The sequence below is a fragment of the Euprymna scolopes genome, unplaced genomic scaffold (genome assembly GCF_053919585.1).
Source record: "Euprymna scolopes isolate OS-2025 unplaced genomic scaffold, ASM5391958v1 sca22, whole genome shotgun sequence".
NCBI classification, from domain to species: domain Eukaryota; kingdom Metazoa; phylum Mollusca; class Cephalopoda; order Sepiida; family Sepiolidae; genus Euprymna; species Euprymna scolopes.
Window position 1 is genome coordinate 10,001 of NW_027633236.1, and position 8,450 is coordinate 18,450.

At 59.0% G+C, this 8,450-nt stretch overlaps 2 non-coding genes and 1 pseudogene across 2 annotated transcripts in view; all 3 read right to left on the minus strand.

Annotated features, from left to right (window-relative positions):
* The window catches only part of LOC145273880 (large subunit ribosomal RNA), a 5,728-nt gene extending 3,677 nt beyond the window's left edge, over positions 1 to 2,051 (minus strand). The window contains exon 1 of the ribosomal RNA XR_013866540.1: positions 1 to 2,051. This exon is cut by the window's left edge and continues 3,677 nt beyond it. This is a non-coding gene — a ribosomal RNA (large subunit ribosomal RNA).
* A 598-nt stretch (positions 2,052 to 2,649) lies between these two features.
* On the minus strand, positions 2,650 to 2,807 carry LOC145273923 (5.8S ribosomal RNA). Its single transcript, XR_013866559.1, has one exon. It is a non-coding gene; the product is annotated as a 5.8S ribosomal RNA (ribosomal RNA).
* A 396-nt stretch (positions 2,808 to 3,203) lies between these two features.
* LOC145273911 (small subunit ribosomal RNA) lies at positions 3,204 to 5,574 on the minus strand (annotated as a pseudogene).
* Between the last annotated feature and the right edge of the window lie 2,876 nt (positions 5,575 to 8,450).

Below are 8,450 nucleotides of genomic sequence, written 5' to 3' on the forward strand. Positions count from 1 at the left end.
TCTTTCGCCCCTACACCCGGTTCCGACGATCGATTTGCACGTCAGAGGCGCTTCGGACTTCCACCAGAGTTTCCTCTGGCTTCATCCCGACCGGGCGTGGATCGCCATCTTTCGGGTCCCTGGTCGCTCGCTACGCCAGAGTCGGCCGAGTCGTACTCGGAAAAAGGGGAAACCGACCCGGGGGTGATGCGCCCGCGCGCAGCGCCTAAACTCGACGACAAAATAGGACTAGTTCAAGCCGCGGGATCTCACCGATGGGCGGAAGGAGGATATGGAAGCTGGCGCCCGGCAATTCCCCTTTTTGGATGATGCGCCGGTCCCCTCTCGGGGAGGAGGGAAAAACAACCGCACGTCAGCCACGAGCCTTCCCTCTCCTATCTCTCTCGGGAAGAGAGAAAAAAGGAAAAGTTGCGGGCACCGCAGCAGCGACGGCGGAAGGCCGAAAACGCCGCGCCGGCGGGATCGGGCACGGCTCGGAGGCGGGTGAGGCGAGGAGAAGACGACGGCACGAGACCGACGACACCCCCCGACGACCCCCGGACGACTTTGCCACGACACCTCTCCCGATCGACGCCCTCCTACACGCTCTCTCGCTTTCGCTTCGCCTTCGGGGTTAGTCAGAGGTGGCCCCTACGACTCGCGAACGGCCAGGACTCCTCGGTCCGTGTTTCAAGACGGGTCGGGTGGGTTGCCGATGCACGTCGCTGACCCGGGGTGGCGGGCGGCTCGAGTAAAAAAGCGTCGCCGAGCGACCTCTCCGGAAACGGAAACGGGCGCGGGCGGGGTTGCCCCCGACAAGAACCCGAAACGTCGGCGAGGTGCGTGACGGCGAGGCCGCGCCAGTCCTATCCCGCCTCTCATCGCGCACGCGCCCGAGACGGTGGGGCGCCTAAGGAGCGACACACAGAGTGCGTCGCCCGCACGCGACTTCCGGCGGGATCAAAACGGACCGGCTCGCCACGTGTAACGGATCGTGTCAGATTTCCTCCGTTCCCGGCAGAAAGGGGCAGTTACGTTCGCGGGCCCGACGGCCGGTGGCCCCCGACTTCACAAGGTGGGAAGACGGGGGTTTTCAGGGTGATGAAACGCCTGCCGCCTACGGAAAAAAACCCGCGTGTTCGACCTGCACGCCGGGAACGGGTCGCGACGACGGACCGGAGGGGAAGTGCGTCCGGTGCCGGCCGCGCGGAGGTCGCGCCGAAGCGCCCGCGCCATGATTACGCCGAGCGATGATGAAGGGGACGGGTGCAGCGGAGTCGCGCGCGGAGGGAGCAGGAGGAAAGAAGAAGCGGCGGCGACGGATGCGGCGGGTTAGGGCCCGGCGGCAGCAGCGATCGAGAGGACGAGTCCCCTCCGTCGCAGCCAACCGACGCAGCCACCTACCGACGCCGCGGTCGTCACCACGTTTCCCTTCCCGCTATCCACGCGGCCCGTCTCCTTCGTCGGCGACGCGGGCACAAAAGCTGGAACCGCGGGGAACGAGTCCCCCGCGGACACGACGAACGACGACCTGTGCCGCGACGGCCTCTCTTTCAAGAACACACATCGAGTTTGGGCTCGAGCCTAGGCAGCACCGGACTGAGTCCCCCCGCGATCGCGGTGAGCGGTCCCACCCGTTTACCCCTGGGCGGTTTCACGTTCTCTTGAACTCTCTCTCCAAAGTTCTTTTCAACTTTCCCTCACGGTACTTGTCGACTATCGGACTCGTCCCGGTATTTAGCCTTGGATGGAGCTTACCACCCGATTTGGGCTGCGTTCCCAAGCAACCCGACTCTCGGATCGAAGGCCGTCGCTCGCCGTCCGCACCGAATGGGCCTGGCACCCGCCGCGGGCGGCCCCGATCGAGGGAACTCCGAACTATGCGAGACGAAAACGAACGGCTGCCTTCGACCCATGCGCCACACGTCCCGAAGCCTTTAACTTGCGACGGGATTCGGCGTTGGGCTTCTCCCGGTTCACTCGCCGTTACTAAGGGAATCCCGGTTGGTTTCTTTTCCTCCGCTTAGCGATATGCTTAAGTTCAGCGGGTCGTCTCGTCCGAGCCGAGGGCGGCGGTTTTTAGTAGAGTGTGGTGTTTGGAGGAGAGGAATCTCGATCGGTACCCTCCGTGTGACGACGGCTGGCCGATATAGCGCCCGTCCGACCGAAAATGAAGAAGCCAACAATTAAAAAAAAGCGTGGGTCCTCCCCATCCGACGTTGCGTTGCCTACGACGCGGCCACCTTTTTACGGTGCGACGGCCGTGCTCGTCGCGCTGCTCGAGGCGTCGCTGAGAGACACCTTCATGAGGCAGAGAGCGAGACGAGCAGGCGGCGCTTACGTCGGCAGTCGGTTAGGTCGGTGCTTTTTTTTTGTTTTGTTCTCCCTTCGGCTGCTTTCGGACAGACTCCTCCTGCTCCTCCTCCACAGTGTTTCTTCACGCGGTCGAAAAGGGAAAAGACTCCGCGGTCTGCCAGCGGGAGACGAAGGAGGAGGCCGGAGAGGGTTTTAAAAAAAAAAAAGACATTGAAAGGAGTCAATTCTTTTTTTATTTTTCTTCCCCCTCGTCACTCGCTCCTGCGACGTCCCGGTTACCACCGTGCCGAGGACCGGGCGGGCACGGGGACGGCAAGATGTCGTTTCGTTAACGGAGAAAGACATGTAACGTTCCGCCTCTCGACCGGACGTGGCCCCGAGACAAGGGATCTCGGGGCCGCAATGTGCGTTCGAGGTGTCGATGTTCACTGAGTCCTGCAATTCGCATCAGTTCTCGCGGCTGGCCGCGCTCTTCATCGACGGACGAGCCGAGTGATCCCCCGTCCAGGGTTCAGCACTTGGGTTTTTTTATATTAGTTTTTGTTTATATAGATTTAGTAGTGTGCGAGGAGGTCTGTGCGAGGAGGCGTGACGGCATTGCAATGTCGCGAGTAGTTTGTTTTTAGCTAGCGGCGGTGGCACAGCGGCTGCAAAAAAACAAAAAAACGATAAAGCGGCGACAAGGCAAAGAAGAAGCGGCCATCACTTGCGGTGGGCGAAAAAACAAACAGGTGGTAAGACGCGGAAGCAAGCAAGAAGAGCTGGGGCTTTAAAAACCTCCGCGTCACCACAAATCTATCTCTCGCTCCGCCTTTTATAGGTTTGTTTGCGCGCATTCGAGGCGTTGACACCGACAGACAGAGGAGGTAGGCCGGAAAACAACAAACCAGTCTCGAACGGGAAAACGGTAATGATCCTTCCGCAGGTTCACCTACGGAAACCTTGTTACGACTTTTACTTCCTCTAAACGATCGGGTTCGGTCGTCTTCTCCAGGCATCGAACGCCGAGGCGTAGATGCACGAGTGTCGTGACGGACACGTCGCGCACTGCCCGGCGGCGTCGTCGGCCAGATCCGAGGACCTCACCGGACCGTTCGATCGGTAGTAGCGACGGGCGGTGTGTACAAAGGGCAGGGACGTGATCGACGCGGGCTGTTGACCCGCGCCTACCGGGAATTCCTCGTTCACGGGGTTGGTTACAGGCCCCGATCCCTATCACGGGAGGTGGTTCAGAGGTTTCCCAACCCTCTCGGGCCGGGGCGAAGTCCCCGCTGATACCTCCAGTGTAGCGCGCGTGCGGCCCCGGACATCTAAGGGCATCACAGACCTGTTATCGCTCCGCCTCGTGTGGCTTTCTGCCACCCGTCCCTCTAAGAAGTGCGTGAGAAAACCGACCCGGACCCGAGCGCCACGGAGGACGCCGAGCCCGCCGTAAAAATCACTGACATCGGCGCACTAGTTAGCAGGCCGGAGTCTCGTTCGTTATCGGAATCAACCAGACGGATCGCTCCACCAACTAAGAACGGCCATGCACCACCACCCACCGAATCGAGAAAGAGCTATCGATCTGTCAATCCTACCGGTGTCCGGACCGGGTGAGTTTTCCCGTGTTGAGTCAAATTAAGCCGCAGGCTCCACTCCTGGTGGTGCCCTTCCGTCAATTCCTTTAAGTTTCAGCTTTGCAACCATACTCCCCCCGGAACCGAACTCTGGTTTCCCGCAGGCTACCCGCCGGGTCATGGAAGCGAACGCCGGCGGATCGCCGGTCGGCATCGTTTACGGTCGGAACTACGACGGTATCTGATCGTCTTCGAACCTCCGACTTTCGCTCTTGATCGAGGAAAACGTGCTTGCCACACGCCATCGCTGCAGTTCGTCTTGCGACGATCCAAGAATTTCACCTCTAACGTCGCAATACGAGTGGCCCCGACCGCTCCCTTCGATCATTGCCTCGCCGTAGACGGAGACCGACAGACGTAGACGAGGCCCTCTTCCATCATTCCATGCTTATCGTATGCAAGCTTGAACAGCCCGCTCTGAGCACTCTAATTTTTTCAAAGTGAACGTACCGGCCGCCGCGGACACTCGGTTAAGAGCACCCTTGGAGGAGAAACCGCCGACCGCAACACGCGCGCAGACAAGACACGAAGCAGGGACTCGGAGCGGACCGGGGGGTTCAAAAAAAAAGAGGAACGCGCGGAAAGGGAGAGGGAGAGAAGCGCGGGGGTCAGAGTGCGGGGATGCGAATGAACGCACCCAAACACACACACGTAGCACCCCCCCGTTAGACTACTCCCGGAACCGAACCGACGACCACTTGTTTTTTTTTTCCCGGATCCCGATCACGACCTCCTCGTCCACCTCGCCGGCAGGACCGCGTGGCGGGTATGCTAGCGGTTGACACCGGCGGAAAGGGCCGGGAATGCGAACGGACGACCAAAGTCAACGACGGACGATGGCGCCGCCGCCCCGGGGCCGCTTGCGCGACCACGAACCCGAGTTCGGACTACGAGCTTTTTAACCGCAACAACTTTAATATACGCTACCGGAGCTGGAATTACCGCGGCTGCTGGCACCAGACTTGCCCTCCGGTTGGTCCTCGTTAACGGATTTGAAGTGTACTCATTCCGATCGCGGGGCCTCGACAGAGTCCCGCGTCGTTATTTTTCGTCACTACCTCCCCGTGCCGGGAGTGGGTAATTTGCGCGCCTGCTGCCTTCCTTGGATGTGGTAGCCGTTTCGCATGCTCCCTCTCCGGAATCGAACCCCGATTCCCCGTTACCCGTAGTAACCACGGTAGGCACTTAACCGACCGTCGACAGTTGATAGGGCGGACCCTCGAGAGACCCGTCGCCGGGCGTGAAAGCTCGTGCGATCGACCAGTGAGTTATCCAGAGTCACCAAAGCGGAGCGCGCCGCCCTATGAGCCCCGCCACCGAACGGACCCGCGAGCGGGAACGCCGACGACGGGAGGACGGAATGACGCGCATCGGTCTCAGTCTAATATGTAGCGCCGCGACCCGGAACGGCCGACGCGGGTGCCAGCGCGCGAGGCGTGGCGACGACGGCGCGCCGACCGATCGCGGCCTGTGTCACATGTATTAGCTCTAGAATTGCCACAGTTATCCATCGCCTCCGAGGAGGAATACGGTCCCGAGGATTAGGTCCGGTTCCTGAGCCATTCGCGGTTTCGCCCGTTCTAATGCGTGGCGTGAACTTACACTTGCATGGCTTAAGCTTTGAGACAAGCATATGACTACTGGCAGGATCAACCAGGTATCGTTGGAATTTGGGACTTTGTTTCGACAGAACGACAGACCGACCGACCGACCGACCGACATAAGACAGACAACTACAACGACGGGCACGTGTTTATTTGTTTTTCGAGGAGGTTCGCCGTCAGTAGAAGCGCGCTGCCCGCGCTGATGGCCTCTTTTTTGTTTCTCCCCTGACTTGGACCGAGACCGAGACTCAAAGAACGAAAGCGACCAACGTCGACAACAACAACGACAACGGCACCCTTGACAGCGATACATACGACAAACGACAAGCAGCACGACGGCAGTGCACACGGACATCGAGGGTCAAGGTGCAGACTGAACTCGCCGAGGTCGTCGTCATCGTGGTCGCCATCGATTCCGTCTCGTCGTCGTCGTCGTCAACGTCCACGTCACAGCCGGCCGAGAAGAGAGAACAGACGACAGCGTCGACAACAACAACATCGACAACGGCACCCTTGACAGCGATACATACGACAAACGACAAACAGCACGACGGCAGTGCACACGGACATCGGAGGTCAAGGTGCAGACTGGAATCGTCGAGGTCGTCGTCATCGTGGTCGCCATCGATGCCGTCTCGTCGTCGTCGTCGTCGTCTTCGTCGTCGTCGTCGTCATCAACGTACCAACCGACCGAGACGAGAGAGCAAGCAACAACGTCGACAACAACAACGACAACGGCACCCTTGACAGCGATACATACGACAAACGACAAACAGCACGACGGCAGTGCACACGGACATCGGAGGTCAAGGTGCAGACTGAACTCGTCGAGGTCGTCGTCATCGTGGTCGCCATCGATGCCGTCTCGTCGTCGTCGTCGTCTCCGTCGTCGTCGTCGTCGTCGCCAACGTCAACGTCAACATCACAGCCGTCATCGGGGAGGAGCTGGACCAGGGCAGCGGCGGCGTAAATTTTCCCGTCACCTTCGTCGTCGCCTTCGTCGACCGACCGACCGACCGGCGTCGTGTTCGTGCTCGGAAAACCGAGGAGAGACAACGTGCACATGGCGCGTTCTCGCAAGCGGCTCCTCGGTCCGATTTTTTTGGGCGGCTTTTTCGAGCTTTTTTTTTTTTTTCTCACCCTTTCGTCCGTGCGACGGCGAACGTTAGGGGAAAAAAAAAAAAAAAAAAAAAACGACAACAACGCGGCGGACCGGGCGAACAACATCGTCGACACACACGACATTGACGACCGGTCCCCCTTTTCACAATCGCATCGAGATAAAAACGAACGAGTCCGATTCGAGCACCGAGTCGCGAGCGGGAGGACTGTCGGTGCAAGTATCGATCACTGACGTGAGCGCTTCGCCGGACAGAGGATGGCTCATCCGGCAGCCGTGCAAATCGACGGTATGGGAAGAACGAACAAGAAGAGCAACGACTTGATCGGCGGCTTGGGAACTGCGGACGGTGAAAACGGGTTAATCGACTGCGACCACGACTGCTCGATCGATCTTCTTTGGCGCTAACAAAGGTGGAGGTGGCGCAAGAAGGGACTAGCGCTATCACCGTCCACGTATCAGAAGATGCGGCGGCAGACGTCGACGCTTATGCGTTGTCGGACGAGAAGTCGCTGCAGCACGTGTACCGCGAGCGGGACGTCCAAGGTTTTGCCAGACGGAAAGAAATCGGGTGTCAGCGAACGTTCACACGGCTGTGAGATCGGACGCTGACAGGAGTAGGAGGCGGCAGGCAGGCGGCGGTTACGGCGGCGGCGCCTGCTGCTGCTCATCCTCCTGTTTGCTGCGGCGACTTCCAGGACGGGAGAGCATCGAACAACGTACGTATGGTTACAAGGGGATCAGGATCTACATAGTGCATCCCCCGCGGCTATTTTTGTTTGTTTGTTCGCTCGTTCGTTAATTCGTTCGTTCGTTCGTTCGTTCGTTACAATGTACGTTTTTCCGTTCGACGGCGGCAGAGAGCGGCGGCGTTTCTCCCTAATCCGGAGGATTTATCGGTCGCACAGCGATGGGTCGTTCGGCCGATCATCGAAAGATTCGCAGGTAGTGGTTGAATGGCAGAACGGCAGCAACAACAGCGGCGGCTGAGAGCGGCGAACGCTGAGGCGGAAGCAGAAGCTGCAGCAAACGTATCGGCTAAACATGGTGGACATAGATATGGCTGACGACGCGGGTACCACGACGACTATGGAACCAGGAAAAGGAGCCGTTAGTTGTTCCAACATATCGTTCGACACGTCGAGCAGCCCTAGGTCCACGGAGAAGCACACACACGTACCACGTATTATAACCTAACGACGATGAGCGGGCGCACGGTTGGCAGGAACGAAGGCGGCGGATCAAAACAAGTTGGAGCGCGGCGACAGCGATAACGGTGACAGCCCTAGGCGGCGGAGATGCCACTTTCTGACGCCTTTGCGACAAGCCCGTAGAGACGTTCCGGACCACCACGAGGCAAAGAGTCGCTGCTCCGACGAACCGACACACCAAAGTGTGCTTCCTACCGAACATGTTTTATAAAACTTTCAAACTGGAAAACCCCAGAAATGGTGTTGGTATTTGTCCAGACCCACCTCCGACACCTGAAAATGGTGGTCAAAAAAAACGTCGATTATACGAAGCGACATTTCTGGTCGGCGATTTTCCAGTTTTACGCCTACTGCCACATGGGGATGTCGGTAGGCGTCGCAAAGTGCCTTCTCGTAGGCTAGGCACACCAGGACTTTGTCATTTTTTTCCCCCTCGACATTCCTGGTCCGGTCTATTCCGATTTTACACCTACCGCCATGTGGGGGTGGCAGTAGGCGTCGAAAAGTGCCTTCTCGACCGCTAGCGACACCACTACTTGAGGCCTACTGGAGGGCCCGCACACCTGAAAGGGGGCCGCGGAGTCGACCCCGGGGGCCTCCG